The sequence below is a fragment of the Pristiophorus japonicus genome, unplaced genomic scaffold (assembly GCF_044704955.1).
Source record: "Pristiophorus japonicus isolate sPriJap1 unplaced genomic scaffold, sPriJap1.hap1 HAP1_SCAFFOLD_61, whole genome shotgun sequence".
NCBI classification, from domain to species: Eukaryota; Metazoa; Chordata; class Chondrichthyes; family Pristiophoridae; genus Pristiophorus; species Pristiophorus japonicus.
The window spans coordinates 1649705-1673625 of NW_027254520.1; positions in this window are offsets into that span (position 1 = coordinate 1649705).

Here is a 23921-nt window from a genome sequence, read left to right on the forward strand (position 1 = left end):
CCAGAAACTGACCAACTGACCACAGTCTGACCGAGAAACCAAAAACTGACCAACTGACCACAGTCTGAGTTAGAAAGCCGAAACTGAGCAACTGATAAAAAACTGAGGTAGAAAGCAGAAACTGACCAACTGACCACAGTCTGACCTCGGAACCAGAAACTGACCAACTGACCACAGTATGACCTAGAAATCAGAAATTGACCAACTGACCACAGTCTGAACTAGAAACCAGAAACTGACCAACTGACCACAGTCTGACCGAGAAACTAAAAACTGACCAACTGACCACAGTCTGAGTTAGAAACCAGAAACTGACCAACTGAGCACAGTGTGACCTAGAAACCAGAAATTGACCAACTGACCACAGTCTTACCGAGCAGCCAGTAACTGAGCAACTGACCAAAGTCTGACCGAGAAACCAGATATTGACTAACTGACCACATTCTGACCTAGAAACCAGAAACTGAAGAGTTGAGCATAGTCTGACCTAGAAACCAGAAACTGAACGACTGACCACAGTCTAACCGAGACAACCCGAAACTGACCAACTGACCATAGTGTGACCTAGAAACTTGAAACTGACCAACTGACCACAGTCTGACCGAGCAGCCAGTAACTGAGCAAATGACCACATTCTGACCTAGTAAACTGAAAATGACCAACTGACCACAGACTGATCTTGAAAGCAGAAATTGACCAACTGACCACAGTCTGACCTCGAAACCTGAAATTGACCAGCTGACCACAGTCTGACCGAAAATACCAGAAACTGACCAACTGACCACAGTCTGACCTTGCAACAAGTAACTGACCAACTGACCACAGTCTGAACTTGGAACCAGAAACTGACCAACTGACTACAGACTGACCTAGAAACCAGAAACTGAAGAACTGGTCACAGTTTACCCGAGACAACCTCAAACTGTCCAACTGATCACAGTGTGATCTAGAAACAGAAACTGACCAATTGACCACAGTCTGACCGAGCAGCCAGTAACTGAGCAAATGACCACATTTTCACCTAGAAAACAAATAATGAAGAAATGACCACAGGCTGACCTGGAAACGAAAAACTGAGCAACTGACCTCACTCTGACCTAGACACTCGAAACTGACCAACTGACCACCGACTGACCTAGAAACCAGAATCTGACCAACTGACCACAGTCTGACCTAGCTACCAGAAACTGGCTAACTGGCCATATTCTGACCTAGAAACCATAAACTGAAGAGCTCAGCGCAGTCTGACCTCGACACCAGAAACTGAACAACTGACCACAGTCTGACCTAGAAACCAGAAACTGACCAACAGACCACAGTCTGAACTAGAAACCAGAAACTGACCAATTGACCACAGTCTGACCTGGAATACAGAAACTGACCAACTAATCACAGTCTGACCGACAAACCAGAAACAGACCAACTGACCACATTCTGACCGAGACAAACAGAAACTGACCAACTGACCACAGTCTTCACTATGAACCAGAAACTGACCAAGTGACCGCAGACTGACCTAGAAACCAGAAACTGAAGAACTGATCACAATCTAACCGAGACAACCCGAAAGTAACCAACTGACCACAGTGTGACCTAGAAACCAGAAACTGTCCAATTGACCACAGTTTGACTGAGCAGCCAGTAACTGAGCAACTGACCACATTCTGACCGAGAAACAAGAAACTGAAGTAATGACCACAGTCTGACCAGCAACCAGCAACTGACCAACTGACCACAGTCTGTATTGGAAACCAGAAACTTACCAACCAAGCACAGTCTGACCTCGAAACCACAAATTGACCAACTGACCACAGTCTCACCTAGAAACCAGAAACTGACAAACTGACATCAGACTGACCTAGGAACCAGAACCTGCAAACTAAACTCATACTGATCTAGGAACCAGAAACTGACCAACTGACCACAGTCTGACCTAGCAGGCAGAAACTGACCAACTGGCCACATTCTGACCTAGCAGCCAGAAACTGCCAAACTGACCTCAGACTGATCTAGCAACCCGAAACTGACTACTGACAACAATCTGACCTCGGAACCAGAAACTGAGCAACTGACCACAGTCTGACCTTGCAAGCAGTAACTGACCAACTGACCACAGTATGGCCAAGAAACCAGAAACTGACCAACTGACCACAGTCTGACTTAAAAACCAGAATCTGACCAACTGACCACATTCTGTCCGAGAATCCAGAAACTCAGCAACAGACCACAGTCTAACCAAGAAACCAGAAACTGACCAACTGACCACAGTCTGACCTAGAAACCAGAAACTGACAAACTGACCTCAAACTGACCTAGGAACCAGAAACTGACCAACTGACGACAGTCTGACATAGCAACCAGAAACTGACCAATTGGCCACATTCTGATCTGGCAACCAGTAACTGACCAACTCTCCGCAGTCTGACCTCGAAACCCGAAACTGAGCAACTGACCACAATCTGACGTAGAAATCAGAAACTGACCAACTGACCACAGTCTGACCACGCAACCCAAAACTGACCAACTGACCACAGTCTGACCTAGAAACCAGAAACTGACCAACAGACCACAGACTGAACTAAAAAGCCGAAACTGACCAACTGACCACAGTCTGACCTGGAATACAGAAACTGACCAACTGACCACAGTCTGACCTAGAAACCAGAAACTGACCAACAGACCACAGACTGACCTGGAATACAGAAACTGACCAACTGACCACAGTCTGACCGTCAAACCAGAAACTGACCAACTGACCACAGTCTTAACTAGGAACCAGAAACTAACCAAGAGACCACAGACTGACCTAGAAACCAGAAACTGAAGAACTGATCACAATCTAACCGAGACAACCCGAAACTGACCAACTGACCACATTGTGACCGAGATACCAGAAACTGTCCAAACTGACCACAGTTTGACCGAGCAGCCAGTAACTGAGCAAATGACCACATTCTGACCGAGAAACCATAAACTGAAGAAATTACCACAGTCTGACCTAGCAACCAGTAACTGACCAACTGCCCACAGTCTGACTTAGAAACGAGAAACTGACCAACTGAGCACAGTCTGACCTAGAAACCACAAACTGACCAACTGACCACAGACTAACCAACCAACCAATAACTGACCAACTGTCCACAGTCTGACCTAGAAAGCCGTAACTGAGCAACTGACAAAAATCTGACGTAATAAGCAGAAACTGACCAACTGACCACAGTCTGACCTCGGAACCAGAAACTGACCAACTGACCACAGTATGACCTAGAAATCAGAAATTGACCAACTGACCACAGCCTGAACTACAAACCAGAAGCTGACCAACTGAGCACAGTGTGACCTAGAAACCAGAAATTGTCCAACTGACCACAGTCTTACCGAGCAGCCAGTAAATGAGCAACTCACCACAGTCTGACCGAGAAACCAGAAATTGACTAACTGACCACATTCTGACCTAGAAACCAGAAACTGAAGAGCTGAGCATAATCTGACCTAGAAACCTGAAACTGAGCTACTGACCAGAGTCTAACCGAGACAACCAGAAACTGACCACAGTCTGACCACATTTAGACCGAGAAACCTGAAATTGACCAGTTGATCACAGTCTGAACGAAAATACCAGAAACTGACCAACTGACCACAGTCTAACCTTGCAAGCAGTAACTGACCAACTGACCACATTCTGTCCTAGAAACCAGAAACTCACCAACAGACCACCACAGTCTAACCAAAAAACCAGAAACTGACCAACTGACAACAGTCTGACCGAGAAACCAGAACCTGACAAACTAACCTCAAACTGACCTAGGAAACAGAAACTGACCAACTGACCACAGTCTGACATAGCAACCAGAAACTGACCAACTGGCCACATTCTGACCTGGCAACCAGTAACTGACCAACTCTCCGCAGTCTGACCTCGAAACCCGAAACTGAGCAACTGACCACAATCTGACGTAGAAATCAGAAACTGACCAACTGACCACAGTCTGACCTAGCAACCCGAAACTGACCAACTGACCACAGTCTGACCTAGAAATCAGTAACCGACCAACTCACCTCAGTCTGACCTAGAATCCAGAAATTTACCAACCGAGCGCAGTCTGACCTAGAAACCAGAAACTGACCGTCTGACCACAGTCTGACCTAGAAACCAGAACCTGCAAACTGTACTCATACTGATCTAGGAACCAGAAACTGACAAACTGCCCACATTCTGACCGAGCAAACAGAAACTGCCAAACTGATCTCAGACTGATATAGCAACCCGAAACTGACCAACTGACAACAGTCTGACCTAGGAACAAGAAACTGACTAACTGACCGCAGTCTGACCTCGGAATTAGAAACTGACCAACTGACCACAGTCAGACCTAGCAACCCGAAACTAACCAACTGACCACAATCTAACCTAAGAATCAGGAACTGACCAACTGACCACATTTAGACATAGAAACCTGAAATTGACCAGTTGACCACAGTCTGAACGAGAATACCAGAAACTGAGCAACTGACCACAGTCTGACCTTGCAAGCAGTAACTGACCAACGGACCACAGTATGGCCTAGAAACCAGAATTTGAGCAACTGTCCATAGTCTGACTTAAAAACCAGAATATGACCAACTGACCACTTTCTGTCCTAGAAACCAGAAACTCAGCAACAGACCACAGTCTAACCAAGAAACCAGAAACTGACCGACTGACCACAGTCTGACCTAGAAACCAGAACCTGACAAACTGACCTCAAACTGACCTAGGAACCAGAAACTGACCAACTGACCACAGTCTGACATAGCAACCAGAAACTGACCAACTGGCCACATTCTGATCTGGCAATCAATAACTGACCAAATCTCCGCAGTCTGACCTCCAAACCCGAAACTGAGCCACTGACCACAATCTGACGTAGAAATCAGAAACTGACCAACTGACCACAGTCTGACCTAGCAACCCGAAACTGACCAACTGACCACAGTCTGACCTAGAAACCAGAAACTGACCAACAGACCACAGACTGAACTAGAAACCCGAAACTGACCAACTGACCACAGTCTGACCTGGAATACAGAAACTGACCAACTGACCAATGTCTGACCTAGAAACCAGAAACTGACCAACAGACCACAGACTGAACTAGAAACCCGAAACTGACCAACTGACCACAGTCTGACCTGGAATACAGAAACTGAACAACTGATCACAGTCAGACCGACAAACCAGAAACTGACCAACTGACCACAGACTTAACTAGGAACGAGAAACTAACCAAGTGACCACAGACTGACCTAGAAACCAGAAACTGAAGAACTGATCTCAATCTAACCGAGACAACCCGAAACTGACCAACTGACCACATTGTGACCTAGATACCAGAAACTGTCCAAACTGACCACAGTTTGACCGAGCAGCCAGTAACTGAGCAACTGACCACATTCTGACCGTGAAACCATAAACTGAAGAAATGACCACAGTCTGACCTACCAACCAGTAACTGACCAACTGCCCACAGTCTGACCTAGAAACCAGAAACTGACCAACTGACAACAGTATGACCTAGATATCAGAAATTGACCAACTGACCACAGTCTGAACTAGAAACCAGAAACTGACCAACTGACCACAGTCTGACCGAGAAACCAAAAACTGACCAACTGACCACAGTCTGAGTTAGAAAGCCGAAACTGAGCAACTGATAAAAATCTGACGTAGAAAGCAGAAACTGACCAACTGACCACAGTCTGACCTCAGAACCAGAAACTGACCAACTGACCACAGTATGACCTAGAAATCAGAAATTGACCAACTGACCACAGTCTGAACTAGAAACCAGAAACTGACCAACTGACCACAGTCTGACCGAGAAACCAAAAACTGACCAACTGACCACAGTCTGAGTTAGAAACCAGAAACTGACCAACTGAGCACAGTGTGACCTAGAAACCAGAAATTGACCAACTGACCACAGTCTTACCGAGCAGCCAGTAACTGAGCAACTGACCACAGTCTGACCGAGAAACCATAAATTGACTAACTGACCACATTCTGAACTAGAAACCAGAAACTGAAGAGCTGAGCATAGTCTGACCTAGAAAACAGAAACTGAACGACTGACCACAGTCTAACCGAGACAACCCGAAACTGACCAACTGACCATAGTGTGATCTAGAAACTTGAAACTGACCAACTGACCACAGTCTGACCGAGCAGCGAGTAACTGAGCAACTGACCACATTCTGACCTAGTAACCCGAAAATGACCAACTGACCACAGTCTGACCGAGAAACCAAAAACTGACCAACTGACCACAGTCTGACCTCGAAACCTGAAATTGACCAGCTGACCACAGTCTGACCGAAAATACCAGAAACTGACCCACTGACCACAGTCTGACCTTGCAACCAGTAACTGACCAACTGACCACAGTCTGACCTTGGAACCAGAAACTGACCAACTGACTACAGACTGACCTAGAAACCAGAAACTAAAGAACTGGTCACAGTTTACCCGAGACAACCTCAAACTGTCCAACTGATCACAGTGTGATCTAGAAACAGAAACTGACCAATTGACCACAGTCTGACCGAGCAGCCAGTAACTGAGCAAATGACCACAGTCTGACATAGCAACCAGAAACTGACCAACTGACCACAGTCTGACATAGCAACCAGAAACTGACCAACTGGCCACATTCTGATCTGGCAACCAGTAACTGACCAATTCTCCGCAGTCTGACCTCGAAACCCGAAACTGAGCAACTGACCACAATCTGACGTAGAAATCAGAAACTGACCAACTGACCACAGTCTGACCTAGCAACCCGAAACTGACCAACTGACCACAGTCTGACCTAGAAATCAGTAACCGACCAACTCACCTCAGTCTGACCTAGAATCCAGAAACTTATCAACCGAGCGCAGTCTGACCTAGAAACCAGAAACTCATACTGATCTAGGAACCAGAAACTGACCAATTGACCACAGTCTGACCTAGCAACCAGAAACTGACCAACTGGCCACATTCTGACCTAGCAAACAGTAACTGTCAAAATGACCTCAGACTGATCTAGCAACACGAACCTGACCAACTGACAACAGTCTGACCTAGGAACAAGAAACTGACTAACTGACCCCAGTCTGACCTCGGAACCAGAAACTGACGAACTGATCACAGTCAGACCAAGCAACCCGAAACTAACCAACTGACCACAATCTAACCTAAGAATCAGGAACTGACCAACTGGCCACATTTAGACATAGAAACCTGAAATTGACCAGTTGACCACAGTCTGAACGAGAATACCAGAAACTGAGCAACTGACCACAGTCTGACCTTGCAAGCAGTAACTGACCAACGGACCACAGTATGGCCTAGAAACCAGAAATTGACCAACTGTCCATAGTCTGACTTAAAAACCAGAATATGACCAACTGACCACATTCTGTCCTAGAAACCAGAAACTCAGCAACAGACCACACTCTAACCAAGAAACCAGAAACTGAGCAACTGACCACAGTCTGACCTAGAAACCAGAACCTGACAAACTGACCTCAAACTGACCTAGGAACCAGAAATTGACCAACTGACCACAGTCTGACATAGCAACCAGAAACTGACCAACTGGCCACATTCTGATCTGGCAACCAGTAACTGACCAACTCTCCGCAGTCTGACCTCGAAACCCGAAACTGAGCAACTGACCACAATCTGACGTAGAAATCAGAAACTGACCAACTGACCACAGTCTGACCTAGCAACCCGAAACTGACCAACTGACCACAGTCTGACCTAGAAATCAGTAACCGACCAACTCACCTCAGTCTGACCTAGAATCCAGAAACTTACCAACCGAGCGCAGTCTGACCTAGAAACCAGAAACTGACCGTCTGACCACAGTCTGACCTAGAAACCAGAACCTGCAAACTGAACTCATACTGATCTAGAAACCAGAAACTGACCAACTGACCACAGTCTGACCTAGCAACCAGAAACTGACCAACTGGCCACATTCTGACCTAGCAAACAGTAACTGTCAAACTGACCTCAGACTGATCTAGCAACCCGAACCTGACCAACTGACAACAGTCTGACCTAGGAATAAGAAACTGACTAACTGACCCCAGTCTGACCTCGGAACCAGAAACTGACCAACTGACCACAGTCAGACCAAGCAACCCGAAACTAACCAACTGACCACAATCTAACCTAAGAATCAGGAACTGACCAACTGACCACATTTAGACATAGAAACCTGAAATTGACCAGTTGACCACAGTCTGAACGAAAATACCAGAAACTGAGCAACTGACCACAGTCTGACCTTGCAAGCAGTAACTGACCAACGGACCACAGTATGGCCTAGAAACCAGAAATTGACCAACTGTCCATAGTCTGACTTAAAAACCAGAATATGACCAACTGACCACTTTCTGTCCTAGAAACCAGAAACTCAGCAACTGACCACAGTCTAACCAAGAAACCAGAAACTGAGCAACTGACCACAGTCTGACCTAGAAACCAGAACCTGACAAACTGACCTCAAACTGACCTAGGAACCAGAAATTGACCAACTGACCACAGTCTGACATAGCAACCAGAAACTGACCAACTGGCCACATTCTGATCTGGCAACCAGTAACTGACCAACTCTCCGCAGTCTGACCTCGAAACCCGAAACTGAGCAACTGACCACAATCTGACGTAGAAATCAGAAACTGACCAACAGACCACAGACTGAACTAGAAACCCGAAACTGACCAACTGACCACAGTCTGACCTGGAATACAGAAACTGACCAACTGACCACTGTCTGACCTACAAACCAGAAACTGACCAACAGACCACAGACTGAACTAGAAACCCGAAACTGACCAACTGACCACAGTCTGATCTGGAATACAGAAACTGAACAACTGAACACAGTCAGACCGACAAACCAGAAACTGACCAACTGACCACAGACTTAACTAGGAACGAGAAACTAACCAAGTGACCACAGACTGACCTAGAAACCAGAAACTGAAGAACTGATCTCAATCTAACCGAGACAACCCGAAACTGACCAACTAACCACATTGTGACCTAGATACCTGAAACTGTCCAAACTGACCACAGTTTGACCGAGCAGCCAGTAACTGAGCAACTGACCACATTCTGACCGAGAAACCATAAACTGAAGAAAAGACCACAGTCTGACCTAGCAACCAGTAACTGACCAACTGCCCACAGTCTGACCTACAAACCAGAAACTGACCAACTGACCACAGTATGACGTAGAAATCAGAAATTGACCAACTGACCACAGTCTGAACTAGAAACCAGAAACTGACCAACTGACCACAGTCTGACCGAGAAACCAAAAACTGACCAACTGACCACAGTCTGAGTTAGAAAGCCGAAACTGAGCAACTGATAAAAATATGAGGTAGAAAGCAGAAACTGACCAACTGACCACAGTCTGACCTCGGAACCAGAAACTGACCAACTGACCACAGTATGACCTAGAAATCAGAAATTGACCAACTGACCACAGTCTGAACTAGAAACCAGAAACTGACCAACTGACCACAGTCTGACCGAGAAACCAAAAACTGACCAACTGACCACAGTCTGAGTTAGAAACCAGAAACTGACCAACTGAGCACAGTGTGACCTAGAAACCAGAAATTGACCAACTGACCACAGTCTTACCGAGCAGCCAGTAACTGAGCAACTGACCACAGTCTGACCGAGAAACCAGATATTGACTAACTGACCACATTCTGACCTAGAAACCAGAAACTGAAGAGCTGAGCATAGTCTGACCTAGAAACCAGAAACTGAACGACTGACCACAGTCTAACCGAGACAACCCGAAACTGACCAACTGACCATAGTGTGACCTAGAAACTTGAAACTGACCAACTGACCACAGTCTGACCGAGCAGCCAGTAACTGAGCAAATTACCACATTCTGACCTAGTAAACTGAAAATGACCAACTGACCACAGACTGATCTTGAAAGCAGAAATTGACCAACTGACCACAGTCTGACCTCGAAACCTGAAATTGACCAGCTGACCACAGTCTGACCGAAAATACCAGAAACTGACCAACTGACCACAGTCTGACCTTGCAACAAGTAACTGACCAACTGACCACAGTCTGACCTTGGAACCAGAAACTGACCAACTAACTACAGACTGACCTAGAAACCAGAAACTGAAGAACTGGTCACAGTTTACCCGAGACAACCTCAAACTGTCCAACTGATCACAGTGTGATCTAGAAACAGAAACTGACCAATTGACCACAGTCTGACCGAGCAGCCAGTAACTGAGCAAATGACCACATTTTCACCTAGAAAACAAATAATGAAGAAATGACCACAGGCTGACCTGGAAACGAGAAACTGAGCAACTGACCTCACTCTGACCTAGACACTCGAAACTGACCAACTGACCACCGACTGACCTAGAAACCAGAATCTGACCAACTGACCACAGTCTGACCTAGCTACCAGAAACTGGCTAACTGGCCATATTCTGACCTTGAAACCATAAACTGAAGAGCTCAGCGCAGTCTGACCTCGACACCAGAAACTGAACAACTGACCACAGTCTGACCTAGAAACCAGAAACTGACCAACAGACCACAGTCTGAACTAGAAACCAGAAACTGACCAATTGACCACAGTCTGACCTGGAATACAGAAACTGACAAACTGATCACAGTCTGACCGACAAACCAGAAACAGACCAACTGACCACATTCTGACCGAGACAAACAGAAACTGACCAACTGACCACAGTCTTCACTAGGAACCAGAAACTGACCAAGTGACCGCAGACTGACCTAGAAACCAGAAACTGAAGAACTGATCACAATCTAACCGAGACAACCCGAAAGTAACCAACTGACCACAGTGTGACCTAGAAACCAGAAACTGTCCAATTGACCACAGTTTGACTGAGCAGCCAGTAACTGAGCAACTGACCACATTCTGACCGAGAAACAAGAAACTGAAGTAATGACCACAGTCTGACCAGCAACCAGTAACTGACCAACTGACCACAGTCTGTATTGGAAACCAGAAACTTACCAACCAAGCACAGTCTGACCTCAAAACCAGAAACTGACCAACTGACCACAGTCTCACCTAGAAACCAGAAACTGACAAACTAACATCAGACTGACCTAGGAACCAGAAACTGACCAACTGGTCACAGACTAACCTAGCAACCAGAAACTGACCAACTGTCGCAGTCTGACCAAGAAAGCCGAAACTGAGCAATTGACTGCAATCTGACGTAGAAACTAGAAACTGACCAACTTACCACGGTTTGACCTCGGAACCAGAAACTGACCAATTAACCACAGTATGACCTAGAAATCAGAAATTGACCAACTGACCACAGTCTGAACTAGAAACCAGAAACTTACCAACTGACCACATTCTGACCGAGTAACCCGAAACTGACCAACTGACCACAGACTGACCTTGAAACCAGAAACTGACCAACTGATCACAGTCTGACCTCGAAAACTGAAACTGACCAGCTGACCACAGTCTGACCGAAAATACAAGAAACTGACCAACTGACCACAGTCTGACCTAGCAACCAGAAACAGACCAACTGAGCAAAGTCTGACCTAGAAACCAGAAACTGACCAACTGACCACAGTCTCACCTGGAAACCAGAAACTGACAAACTGACCTCAGACTGAACCAGGAACCTGAAACTTACCAACTGACACAGTCTGACCGTGCAACCAGAAACTGACCAACTGGCCACAGTCTGACCTAGCAACCAGTAACTGACCAACTTTCCGCAGTCTGACCTAGAAAGCCGAAACTGAGCAACTGACCACAATCTGACGTAGAAACAAGAAACTGACCAACTGACCACAGTCTGACCTAGAAACCAGAAACTGACCAACAGATCACAGACTGATCGAGAAACCAGAAACTGAAGAACTGATCACAGTCTAACCGAGACAACAGAAAGTGACCAACTGGCCAAATTGTGAGCTAGAAAAGTGAAACTGACCAACTGACCACAGTCTGACCGAGCAGCGAGTAACTGAGCAACTGCCCATATTCTGACCTAGTAACCCGAAACTGACCAACTGACCACAGACTGACCTTGAAACCAGAAATTGACCAACTGACCACAGTCTGACTTCGAAACCTGAAATTGACCAGCTGACCACATTCTGACCAAAAATACCAGAAACTGATCAACTGACCGCAGTCTGACCTAGCAACCACTAACTGACCAAATAAACACAGTCTGAGCTAGAAACCAGAAACTGACCAACTGAGCACAGTCTGACCAAGAAAACAGAAACTGACCAACTGACCACAATCTTTCCTAGAAACCACAAAATGACAAACTGACCTCAGACTGAACCAGGAACAACAAACTGACCAACTGACCACAGTCTGATCGAGCATCCAGAAACTGACCAACTGGCCACAGTCTGACCTAGCAACTAGTAACTGACCAACTTTCCGCAGTCTGACCTAGAATGCCGAAACTGAGCAACTGACCACAATCTGACGTAGAAACAAGAAACTGACCAACTGACCACAGTCTGACCTAGCAACCCGATACTGACCAACTGACCACAGCCTGACCTCGGAACCAGAAACTGAACAACTGACCAAAGTCTGACCTGGAAACCAGAAATTGACCAACTGACCAAAGTCTGACCTAGAAACCAGAAATTGACCAACTGAACACAGTCTGACCTAGGAACAAGAAACTGTCCAACTGGTCACATTATCAACTAGAAACCAGAAACTGACCAACTGACCACAGTCTGACCTAGAAACCAGAAATTCACCAACTGAACACAGTCTGACCTCGAAACCAGAAACTGACAAACTGAACTCAGACAGACCTAGAAACCTGGAACTGACAACTGACCACAGTCTGACCTAGGAACCAGAAACCGACCAACTGACCACAGTTCGACCTAGGAACCAGAAACTGACAAACTGGCCTCATTCTGAACTAGCAACCAGAAATTGACAAACTGATCTCAGACTGACCTAGCATCCCGAAACTGACCACAGTCTGACATAGGAACCAGAAACTAACTAACTGACCACGGTCTGACCTCGGAACCAGAAACTGACCAACTGACCACACTTTGACCGAGCAACCAGTAACTGACCAAATGACCTCAGTCTGACCTAGCAACCGAAACTAACAAACTGACCACAGTCTGAGCTAGGAACAAGAAACTGACGAAGTGACCACAGTCTGACTAGAAACCAGAAACTGACCAACTGACCAAAGTCTGAACTAGGAACCAGAAACTGACCAACTGACCACAGTCTGACCTACAAACCAGAAACTGATCAACTGACCAAAGTCTGTCCTAGGAACCAGAAACTGACCAACTGTCCACAGACTGACCTCTTAACCAGAAACTGAAGCACTGATCGCAGACTAACCGAGCAGCCAGTAACTGAGCAAGTGACCAGATTCTGACCTAGAAAACAGAAACTGAAGAAATGACCAGTCTTACCTGGAAACCAAAAAATGACCAACTGACCACAGTCTGACCTAGAAAACTGAAACTGACCAACTGACCACAGTCCGATCTTGGAACCAGTAACTGACAAACTGACCTCAGACTGACCTAGAAACCAGAAACTGACCAACAGAGAGAGAGAGACGGCGACAGAGATAAGGGAGGGAGAGAGGGGAGACAGTGAGTGGGAGTGAGAGAGACGGGGACAGAGATACGGGAGGGAGAGGGGGGAGATAGTGCGAGAGAGAGAGAGAGAGAGAGACGGGGACAGAGATACGGGAGGGAGAGAGGGGAGACAGTGAGAGAGAGAAAGAGAGAGAGAGAGACAGAGAGACAGACGGGGACAATGTTACGGGAGGGAGAGAGGGGAGACAGAGAGAGAGAGGGAGAGAGACGGGGACAGAGATATTGGAGGGAGAGAGGGGAGACAGAGAAGGAGCGAGAGAGAGACGGGGACAGGGATACGGGAGGGAGAGATAGAAAGAAGGAGAGAGAGAGAGAGGGAGAGAGAGAGACAGACGGGCAGAGAGATAAGGAACGGAGAGAGGAGAGACAGAGAGAGAGGGAGAGAGAGAGATAAAGATAAGGGATGGAGACAGGGGAGACACAGAGTGAGAGACAGAGACAGGGACAGAAACTGGAGGGAGATGGGGGAGACAGAGGGAGGGAGAGAGACAGACGGGGATAGAGATACAGGAGGGAGACAGGGGAGACAGAGAGAGAGAGAGAGAGAGAGAGTGAGAGAGAGAGACGGGGACAGAGATACTGGAGGGAGAGAGGGGAGACAGAGAGGGGAGACAGACAACGGGGACAGAGATACAGGAGGGAGACAGGGGAGACAGAGAAAGAGACATACGGAGTAGACAGAATGGGATGATAGCGATGCAGATGGACTTGGGAGAAAGATTTGCATGACAGGCAGAGAAAAAACGCTGAGACGGACGGGAAGGTAGCACGCGATCCAGACTTCACGTGCACAAACCCAGACAATCCCTACACTGTTAGAGGGAACTCCCACACAAAAGGGCACAACTTCTACACAGACTAGGCTGCACCGACGAACAGCCAGACAGCTCATTTTGCAGACGCAGACAGCTTCAAGACATACACCGGAAGCTCCTGCACAGACCTAGCTGGTCCTATCCAGAGACAGACAGCAGCACTCTTGAACGAGGGAGCTGAAACTCACACACATGACCACCCACACAAACCCAGGAAGCATCTATACTGACCCAGGGAGCACCCACACAAACCCAGGTCCACCCACACAGACCCATGGACCACCCGCACAGACCCATGGACCACCCACACAGACCCAGGACCACCCACACAGACATATGGGCCACCCAAACAGAGTCAGGACCACCCACACAGACCTAGGACCACCCACACAGACCCATGAACCACCCATACGACTCAAGACCATCCACACAGGCCCAGGACCACCCACACAGTCCCATGGACCACTCACACAGACCCAGGACCACCCACACACACCCAGGACCACCCACACAGACCCAGGACCACACACACAGACCCAGGACCACCCACACAGACCCATGGACCACCCACACAGACCCAGGACCACCCACACAGACACAGGACCACCCACACAGACCCATGTACCACCCATACAGATCCAGGACCACCCACACAGACCCAGGACCACCCACACAGACCCATGGACCACCCACACAGACCCATGGACCACCCACAGAGACCCATGGACCACCTACACAGACCCAGGACCATCCACACAGACCCAGGACCACCCACACAGACCCAGGACCATCCACACAGACCCAGGACCACCCACACAGACCCATGGACCACCCACACAGACCCAGGACCACCCACACAGAACCAGGACCACACACACCGACGCAGGACCACACACACACAGACCCAGGACCACCCACACAGACCCAGGACCACACATACAGACAGACTCAGGACCACGCACACAGACACAGGGACCACCCACACAGACACAGGACCTCACATACAGACCCAGGACCACCCATACAGACTCACGACCACGCACACAGACACAGGGACCACCCACACAGACACAGGACCACACATACAGACCAAGGACCACCCATACAGACTCAGGACCACGCACACAGACCCAGGACCACACACACAGACCAGGACCACCCACACAGACCCAGGACCACCCATACAGACTCAGAGTCACCCACACAGACCCAAGACCACAGACACAGACTCAGGACCATTCTTACAGACACAGGGACCACCCACACAAACACATGAACCATTGACACAGAGCCATAGGTTAGTACTGTGGACAATTGTGTGGGTCACCAACACAAACCCATGGACCATTGACAAAGACCCATGGACCACCCACACAGACCCAGGATGACCCACACAGGCACAGCGAGCACCAATACTGACACAGTATTAACCTATACTTGAAATGAAAAGCAAGGAAATGTATCGAACGGAACTGCCGTCAGCTCCCAAATGTAAAGTATGGGATTGCTGACCGCAGCTAAATGTACTGAACTGCTTTTGAATGTACTATACAAATTTTTATATGAATAAAGTATATTTTCTAATTTAAATAAAGTGTTAACATCTACTGATCGCAGGTGCCCCGATACTGACTGATGACAAGCTAGGCAGGCCCAAGGACCACCTATACTGGTCCAGTGAACATCTATACAGACACAGGACAACCCAGTCCGACCCAGGGAGCACCCAGACCTCGGGAACACCCACACAAACCCGAGACCAAACTTACAGAAACCGGCAACACCTATACTGACACATTATCACCCACTTAGACCCGGGGAGCATCTATAATGAACCTGGACCACCTGCACAGACTCAGGGAGCCCTTATACTGACTCAGGACCATCCGCACGGAGTCAGGGAGCCCCTATACTGACACAGGAACACCCGCGCAGACTCAGGGATCCCCTATACTGACGCAGGACCAACCGCACAGACTCAGGGAGCCCCTATACTGAAGCAGGACAACACAGTCAGATTCAGGGAACAAGCAGACATACACAGGGAACATGTTTACTGACCCAGGGACCACCAACGCAGATCCAGGTAGCCCCTAAACTGACCCAGCACTTCACACACAGAACCAGGCCCACCCACACATATCCAGGGTAAACTTATACTGAACAAGGACCACTCAATCAGACCCAGGGGACATCAATTCTGACACAGGAACCAACCACACAGACCCAGGGAACCCCTATACTGACCCAAGACTATCCAAAAAGAACAAGGACCACCGACACAGAGCCACGGAACACTTAAACTGATACAGGAGCACCTATACTGACACAAGTCCACCCACACAGAACGAGGGGCCACATATACTGACACAGGACCACCTACACAGCCCAGGACCACCCGCACAGACCCAGTGACCACACACATAGAACCAGAGACCACCTACACTGACCTAGGGACCACCCGCACCGACCGAGGTCCATGCACACAGGCCCAGGACCATCCATACAGATCCAGGGACCACCCACACTGACCCAGGGACCACCCGCACCGACCTAGGTCCATGCACACAGACCCAGGACCACACAAACAGAGCCGGGGAAAACGCTTACTGACCCAGGAACCACCCACACAGACCCAGGACCATCCACGCTGACGCATGAATGACCTCTGCTGACAGAGGACCTCTTACACAGAACTAACGAGCAACTAAACGCAACTAGAACAACCTACACAGGTTCTTATTTTTGAGTGATAAAGTAATAAATCTACATCAGTTTGCAGGATTTCTGTGTAGTCCTCAGAATTTGCTTTTCCACCCATCTTTATATCATCAGCAAACTTGACTGCATTACAATCGGTCCCGTCATCGAATTCATTGATATAGATCACGGAGTGCAGCATTTTACCAACGATAGATATAAGGGTAACTGGTCTACAGTTTCTTGCTTTCTCTCTGCCTCCTTTGCGGTTTTCTAATCCGCTGGCACCTCACCAGAATTTAAGGACCTTTTGGTAGATTACAACCATTGCATTCACGATCACTGCTGACACTTAACTTTTAAGACAATAGGATGCAACCCATCAGGTATAGGAGACTTGCCCATCATTAGTTCCATTATTTTGCTGAAAAAGTTTCTTCAGTGAGCGTGATAACTTGAATACCCTTCCTATCTATAGCCCCTTGATTATCCATTATTCGGATGTCTTTAGATTATTGCACCGTGAAGAACGATACAAAATATTTGTTCAAAATCTCTGCGATTCCCCTGTTTCCCATTATTAATTGCTGAGGCTGATCCACTAAGGGACCTACATATATGTAAGCCACTCTTTTCCTTTTTATATACCTGTAGAATCGCTTACTCTCCTGCTATTCTGCAGGCCAGACAGGTCCTAATCTTGCCCAGGCAGATCCAACTTCGGCCCATTCAGCTACTGCACAGGCGCAGACAGGTCCTATGTGGACTAAAACACAACCCATAAAACTCCTAGACAGACCGAGACAGCTACTGCACAGACACTGACTGAACCGACTCGTGTCCAGACACTACTAAACAATGCCAACAGCTACTATGCTGATACAGAGAACTAATACATAACATAGACCACGCTTACACAGACCCAGACAATACTACGCAACCCAAACAGCTCCATCACAGACACACTTATCTTCTACACAACCGAGACAGCAACTGCACAGACCTTGACAACGATTACACAGACCCAGACCGCTCCTATACCGCAAACAGATAGCTCTTTCTACGGCTCCTACTGCTACTGCACAGAATCATACAACTAACACACAGAGCTAAACAGCTACTACAGAGAACGAGACATGTACTACACTTGCGCAGACAGCTACTACACAGACCCGGGCAGTAACTATACAGACTCAGTCAGGTCCCACTGGGGCCCAGACAGATACTACATAACAATGACAACAATCATACAGTAACAGGCAGAACATACTCGGCCCTGAGAGATATTGCACTAACCAGACCGCTACGCTGGGACCCAGACAGCTGCTAATATACAGGCAGCTATTAAACAAACCAAGACAAACTGCTGCACAGACACAGTCTGCTGCTACATCGACATAGACAGGTCATGCTCGGAGGCAGACAGCTACTACTCATACTCAGACAGGTCCTATTCGGGAACAGACAGTTGTTACACAAGGCAGCGAGCTACAACACAGAAACATATAGTTCCCACACAGACCCAGACAGGGCCTCCTCGGGCGCAGGCATCAACTGGACCATCCAGACATCAACTACACAGACACAGGCAGCTCCTACACAACACAGACAGCTGCTAAACAGACCAACCATCTACTTCACAGAACCACACAAGTCGTAATCGGGCCCGGACATCTACTACACGGGAGAGAGCTCCTACACAAAACAATCAGTTACTAAACAGATCGAGACCGCTACTTAACAATCTCACACAGGTCCTACTCGGACCCAGGCAGCTACTACACAACCCATACAACTAGGATGCAGACCCAAAGAACTAATGCCCAAATGCAGATAACAATGACACAGATCAGATAGCTCCTGCTCGGGTGCAGATAGCTGCTGGACAAACCAAGCACGTTCTAAGTCAACACAGAAAATTACTACACAGAGCCAGATAGCTACTACAAAACAAACAGACCTACTACACAGACACAGACAACAACAAACAGGCTTAGGCATATACTTAAGAGGCGCAGAAAGTAACTGCAGAGATCCAGAAATTAATGCACATAAACAGACAGCTCAGACACAGTCCCAGACAGACACTACACAAAACAGACCGCTACTATTGGCTCCCAGAGAGCTGACACACAAACAGGAAACCTCTAAACAAACACAGACAACCACCACACAGATCCAGACAGCTATACAGACCCAGGCAACTAATAAACAACCCATATTGCTACTATACAGAATCAAACAACAAGTACTTAATCCAGATTGCACCTATTCGCGACCAGACAGCTACTGCACAACGGACAAAGCTACTTCACAGATCCATACAACAACTGCATCGTCCCAGCCAACTAAGACATGGACACAGACAGGTCTTACACAAAATAGACAGCAATTAACTGACCCAGACAACTACTACACAGATCTTCACAGGTCCTACTCGGGCCCAGGCCGCTACCTCACTGACCAATACAGCTATTCCATAGACGCAGACAGGTGAAAATCGGGGCAGCTATCAACTACACAAACCAGCCAGCTACTACACAGAGACATAGGGCTAGTACACAGACGCAGACAGGTCCTATTTGGCCACAGACAGCTACTACATAAAGCAGACAGCGAATCGGCAGAGACAAACAGGCCCAGTGTGCGACGACACAATCCCGACAGCTACTGCACAGAAGCAGAAAGGTTTGACTTGGGCACAGATAGCCACTAGTTACTACACAACCCAGGGGGAGGAGAAGCTGAAAATAGAATCAGTGGGGAGAGAAGCAAATATTGAATTGGCCTGAAATAAAGTAGAAAGTGAATTTAGAAAACAGAGGAAGCAAGAGCTGGAAAATAAACAAAACTAACTGTTATATACGTCAATGGATGTACTAAAAGGAATAAGGCAGATGAGCTGAGACCATAGATAGAAAATTGGGAGTCCGGTATTATAGCTATTACTTAGACATGGTTGAAACAAAGGCAGGTAAACAAGGAAAGGCAGGATAGACTATGAAACTAAACTAGCAGGAAATACAAAAAAACAGATAGCAAGAGTCTCTACAGGTATATAAAAAGGAAAAGAGTGGCTAAAATAAATTTTAATCGATGAGAGGACGAGATCGGGAATTAATGATGAATAACATGGAGATGGCAGAAAATTTGAACAAATATTTGGTATCAGTCTTTATGGTAGAGGACACTAAAAATATCCCAACAGTGGATCGTCAAGGGGCTATAGGTTGGGGTGGGGGTGTGCCTTAACACAATCACAATCACTAAATAGGTGGTACTAGGTAAGATAATGGAACTAAATGCGGAAAAATCAAATGGACCTGATGCCTTCCATCCGAGGGTCAGTAGAGAATTCGGGGCAGGGATACTGGGTACCTTGGTTTTAATTTAACAAACTTTCTTGGATTCTGGGGAAATCCCAGCAGATTAGAAAACTGGAAACACTAACGCCTCTATTTAAAAAAGAAGGCAGAATAAGAAGCAGGGACGTATAGACCAGTTATCATAACATCGGTGGTTGGGAAAATGTTGGAATCCATTATTAAATCAGCAATAGCAGGACATATGGAAAAGCATAATGCAGTCAGGCACGGTCAGCATGGATTTGGGAAGGGGAATTCATGTTTGACCAATTTGCTTGAATTATTTTAGGAAGAAACGTATCGGGTGGATAAAGGGGAGCCACTGGAAGTGGTTTATTTGGACTACCAGAAGGCATTTAACAAGGTGCCTGCACAAGATAAAAGTTCACGCGGCTGGGGGTAATATACATTCACAGATGATTGGCTAACCTACAGAAAAATGATATTCTGGATACAACGTTCATTCTCTGGAGTAAAAATAAAACGGGGAAGGTCGCTCAACCGTGGCTAACAAGGGAAAAAAAGGAAAGTGTTTAATCTAAGGAAAAGCCATATAAATTGGCAGAAAATGCAGCAAACCTGAGGACAGGGATAATTTTATAATTCAGCAGAGGAGGACAAAGGGTTTAATTTGGAGGGGGAAACTAGAGTATGAGAGGAAGCTTGATATGAACATTAAAACTAACTGCAAAAACTTCTATAGATATGTGAAGAGAAAAAGATTTGTGAAGACACGTAGGTCCCTTGCAGTCAGATTCGGGTGAATTTATAATGGGGAAGAAAGAAATGGCAGACCAGTTGAATAAATAATTTAGTTGTGTCTTCACGAAGGAAGACACAAATAAACTTCCGGAAATACTAGGGGACCCAGGGTCTAGTGAGAAGGAGGATCTGAAGGAAATCCTTATTAGGTGGGAAATGGTGTTTGAGAAATTGATGGGATTGAAGGCCGATAATTCCCAGAGGCCTGATAGTATGCCTCCCAGAGAACTTAAAGAAGTAGTCCTAGAAATAGTGGATGCATTGGTGATCATTTTCCAACAGTCCAGTGAATCTGGATCAGATCCTATGGACTGAAGGATAACTATAGAAACAGCAGAAAGGAGGGAGAGTGAAAAGGGGTAATTATAGATAGGTTAGCCTGACATCAGTAGTTTGGAAAATATTGTAATCAATTATAATAAAGATGAAATAACAGCGCATTTGGAAAGAAGTCAGAGGTTCGGTCCAAGTCAGCATGGATTTATGAAAGGGAAATCATGCTTGGCAAATCTTCTAGAATTTTCTGAGAATGTAACTGGTAGAGTGGACAAGGGAGAACCAGTGGATGTGGTGTATTTGGATGTTCAAAAGGCTTTTAACAAGGTCCCACACAAGAGGTTGGTGTGCAAAATCAAAGCACATGGTATTGAGGGTAATATACTGACGTGGTTAGAGAACTGTTTGGCAGACAGGATGCAGAGAGTCGGGATAAACGGGTTCTTTTCAGAATGGCAGGCAGTGACGGGTGGAGTTTCACAGGGCTCAGTGCTGGGACCCCAGCTCTTTACAATATAAATCAATGATTTAATTGAATGAACTGAGTTGAATATTTACAAGTTTGCAGATGACACTAAACTGGGTGGCGGTGTGAGCTGTGAGGGGGCCGCAAAAGGCTGCAGTTTGACTTGGACAGGTTAGGTGAGTGGGCAAATGCATGGCAGATGCAGTAAATGTGGATAAACGTGAGGTTATCCACTTTGGTGGCAAAAACACGAAGACAGAATATTATCCAAATGGCAGCAGTTTATGAAAAGGGAGGTGCAACGACACCTGCGTGTCATTGTACATCAGTCATTGAAAGTTGGCATGCAGGAACAGCAGGTGGTGAAGAAGGCAAATGGCATGTTGGCCTTCATAGCTAGGTGATTTGAGTATAGGAGCAGGCAGGTCGTACAGCAGGTGTACAGGGCCTTGGTGAGGCCTCACCTGGAATATTGTGTTCAGTTTTGGTCTACTAATCTGAGGAAAGACGTTCTTGGTATTGAGGGAGTGCAGCGAAAGTTCACCAGACTGATTCCCGGGACGGCTGGAATGACATATGAGGAGGTAATGGATCAACTGGGCCTTTATACATTGGCGTTTCGAAGGATGAGAGGGGATCTCAAAGAAACGTAGAAAATTCTGACGGGACTGGATAGATTGCATGCGGATAGATTGTTCCCGATGTTGGGGAAGTCCATACCTGGGTACACAGTCTTAGGATAAAGGGTACGCCATTTAGGAATGAGATAAGGAGAAGCTTTTTGACTCAGAGAGTTGTTACCCGGTGAAATTAGCTGCCGCAGAGAGTTGTTGATGCCAGTTCATTGGATATATTCAAGATGGAGATAGATATGGCCCTTACGGTTAAGGGGATCAGAGATATGGAGAGAAAGCAGGAAAAAGGTATTGAGGGAATGATCAGCCATGATCTTATTGAATGGCGGTGCAGACTCGAATGGCCGAATGGCCTACTCTTGCAGCTATTTTCTATGTTTCTGTTTCTATGTTTCTGAATGTATCCCAGGCTTTTAAGTGAAGCAAGAGAGCAAATTGCAGATGCTCTGACCCTCAGTTTGCAGTGCTCTCTGGCTAACGCTGTGGTGCCAAGGGTGCGGGGGACTGCTAAAGTTGTACCCTTGTTGAAAAAGGAAGAAAGCGATACACCAAGTAATTATAGCTTGATCTCAGTGGTTGGATAATTATTGGAAAAAACGTGATGGAGAGTATAAATATTAATTTGGAAAGACATGGATTAATCAAGGAAAGACAGCATCGATTTCTGAAATGCAAACTTGATTGCATTTTTCGAGGAGGTTACCTGGCGGGGCGATGAGGGCAGCGCGTATGATGTGGTTTATATGGATTTTAGAAAAGCTTTTGATAATGTCCCATAAGGCAGACTGGTCACGAAAGTAACTGCCCAAGTGATTCATGGAAAAGTGGCAAGTTAGATCCAAAATTCGCTCAGAGACAGGAAGCAAAGAGCAATGGTTGATTGGTGTTCCGGAAAATCTGTATCCAGTGGGGTTGCGCAGGGCTCAGTTTTGGGTTCCTTGCTTTTTATGATGTAATTCAATTACATGGACTTGAATGTTGGCGGTATGATTACGAAGTTTGGAGATGACACTAAAATAGGCTGCATGGTTGAAAATTGAGAAGAAAGCTGCGGACGGCAGGTACATATCAATGTAACTGTCTGGTTGGCAGAACAGTAGCAAATTATATTCACTCCAGAGAAATAAGAGGTAATGCATTTCGGGAGGTCTAACAATGTAAGGGAATACACATTAAATTTAGGACACTGAGAAG